Source organism: Anoplophora glabripennis, unplaced genomic scaffold (genome assembly GCF_000390285.2).
Source record: "Anoplophora glabripennis isolate ALB-LARVAE unplaced genomic scaffold, Agla_2.0 scaffold1798, whole genome shotgun sequence".
Taxonomy (NCBI): domain Eukaryota; kingdom Metazoa; phylum Arthropoda; class Insecta; order Coleoptera; family Cerambycidae; genus Anoplophora; species Anoplophora glabripennis.
This window is the reverse complement of record NW_019421077.1, coordinates 12,390-15,565: the sequence shown is the minus strand read 5'-3', so window position 1 is coordinate 15,565 and position 3,176 is coordinate 12,390.

Here is a 3,176-nt window from a genome sequence, read left to right as displayed (position 1 = left end):
ATAATGTGAATCCGAGTGTAGGATTAGTATAATACAAGTGGAGTCTAATATCTACAAGGACATAAAAAAGGTGTTGGACAGACAATCAGTAAGTGAATAAGTTTTGTTGTGTACGTCAAAGTAGAATAACATTATAGTCAAAAGAACGTCGAATTTTAGCTACTAAAGAATTGTTTTGGACAGTTAGAGTAGGTGTAAATATAAGATATAGAAAAAGCAAATGTAAATAATGAATAAATTTTGGTAAAAAAAGAAATTATAGTTAAAAAAAATTATAGTCCATGCTATGATTTAGAAACCAAATTTTATTGATATATAGTCAGTCAGAAACATTTAACTTAATTTTCCAAGAAACATTTTTATAATTATTGGTGATTCATTTTATGTGTTGTAATAAAAAATATTGATAATATACTGTAGATAATTTTGTTGAAAGCATTTGATTTTTTTTTATGAAATTTTGAACCGCTCCTGAGGGAAGAGATTTATTGTTTCAATTATTAGAAGTTTTTTTTATAGAATAATAATCAAGTCACTTAAAGTTATAAGATACAAAAAAATAAAATAAAATATAAAAAACAATTGAAGTAAAGGACTTGATAAATAATCAAATTATATTCTGTTATTGTTTTTAATATATATATATATATGCATCCTTGTATCAATTTTGCGTCCATGAGTAGGATAAAACGTATCAATTTTGCGTCCGATGTAAACATGCGTCCGTATAACGGACGCAAAATTGCAATCTGTTATTTCGTCCAATGTTGTTTTTTTATGAAATGTTCCTTTAACAAGTGAATCATGCGCCCTCTATACATGTTAAAATTTAAAAGCAGATATAAACAGTAGTCTTGGAGATATTCTAAAAGAGAATGTCGAAAGTTGGTCGTAAAATAGATACAAACTTAACATAAATACTAATGTGATGTATATTGTTAGTTTAAGCATTGGCCGTCCAGATGTCTCTATAAGGATATACTAATATACATTCTCATGGTACAATTGTATCCATTTTGCGTCATTTTAACTTGGCAACATTGTAAACCTAAAAGTGCTGTGTGATAGATCATAAATTCAGTACGGTTATAATACAATTTTCAGTATTCATATAATTACCTATATGTGTACCTATATAGGTATTGTAGTCGTTAGTGAGCAATATAAATAAATAAAAAATATTTTCCAGTATAATTAAAGGTATATCCCACATTTCCATCATAATATTTAAATAAAACAATGATGACAATATTATGTTTTATAGGTACTTATAAAAAAAATTATGAAATTTTAAACTACGATTATTAAGTTATTAATACAATCTTCAATTGTTAGGATGTATTTTTTTACTTATACTTATTATTGGCGGCTTGTTGTCAGGGGCATATGCGTACGTGCTTTTCGTATAAATTGGAAATACTAATGGTAGTTCTTTTATATTCTTACTTTTCATCTTATCACACTATAACATAACAATGGGTTCGTGAGGTTCAATTACTTAGTGTCTGTATTGTTTTATGTTTTATTTGCTATTCATATGCACGGAACAGAAATGAGCTACTAGTCTACATATATTTTCCATAATTCTAACACTTTGCTCAGCCCGCCGCGCACCGTGCGTGATTTTGGTATTTGGTACTGTCAACTGATTGAACAAGTACATACGACCTAATCTACCTTATGCAAAATATTTAGCATTTTGAACTATTAATTGTTACACTTTGAAAATTTACTTGTCTTAATGTACTGCTTTGCTGCTTGATATGTTGCGGCTTTATTTTTTTTTGTGACCATTTACTTTACCTTTAGTATCGTTAGGCACATAACGTCTAGTGTGATTCGTAGTACAATAGTGAAAGGAGACCACTCAATTTGACATACAGCTAGTTAAACTCTTTCAGGTACTAAGAACCAACCAATCTTCTTTCTTGGTTTCTGATTAGAACTTCTTTTTGTGAAAGTATTGATATAGGTGGTACAGGCTATGTAGATACCTTATTCCTAGGGTAGAATCATGTAAATATTCGGGAAACCATCTATATATAAGCGTCGTCATATTATCTGCAAGTAAAACTTGATAAAAATCTCCATCCAATTAAGTAAATAAATACTAACCTCAGTCTGTTTTGGTTTGAAAATAGCTGTCAGTTGTTATCCACCAGTTGTCATGTTCCTTGATCGTCGTACCAACAGGTTGATCTAAAATTCCCCTAGACAACTGAGAAAGGAATTGGTCGAATGGTCGGAAGTTTTCTCTCTCTTTCTTTTTCGATAGATATTTCGAGCCACGTTTTGTGCTGTACGCGAATTGCGGATTTTTGGAAGAAATATCTGGGCAAAATAAATGTTTTTGGTATTTTTCTAAGCCTTAGTAGTTGGATTTTAATGCCCATATCGAAGAACTGAGAAATTTTCACTTTAAGGCCGATCAACAACCTAGGTAGGTAGTGAGGTTAGGATAACATGTGGTCACATTCTCACTTTGAATTGCAGATATGTTGAACATTTATTTCTTCTTTTTCAGGCCTTTTTTTTCTTTGTTTTTCCTTTTCTTTTTGTATTTTCGCCTTTGTTTGGTACCCGTTTACTGGCATTGGTTACTCGACACCACCTATCGAGTTAAAGCTGCCGTAGCCATCACAACACACTGAAGCCCCACTGAACTATATCGTACATCAGCAAGTTGACCCTCTCGCTTGCTCACTGTAAATTTTGCTGCACCCTACCGTCTTTCTGGAAGTAGTCTTTAGTGGCGGGAGTGCTATTACCTGATATACCCAGGCGGAGTGATACCACCCCGTGACGACTTGACCTGGAGCGGTTCAACCGAATAACCTACGCACTCTTCAGATAAGCCTAATATTAGTTTAGTATATTATTTGTAGCGTTTAAGTTTTGCACTTCATAGATGTAAAAGCTTCACTTCTGCATCATTAGTCACCATTATTTATTGTCTGATTTTTATGTACTGTTTTTAAATTTCACCCATACGTGCCTAAACGTACCTAAAATAAGAACCTTGGTAATAATTTGTTTTTGTCACGCCTTTTACAAGTGCTATAGATAATCCATCGAACATATAAATTTTTACATTTAGTACACCTACCTGTGTAAACCTCTGGTACAGCGCTGTAGTAAAGGGAAATCTTTTTTTAACTTGGCTTTTCTCAATCTGC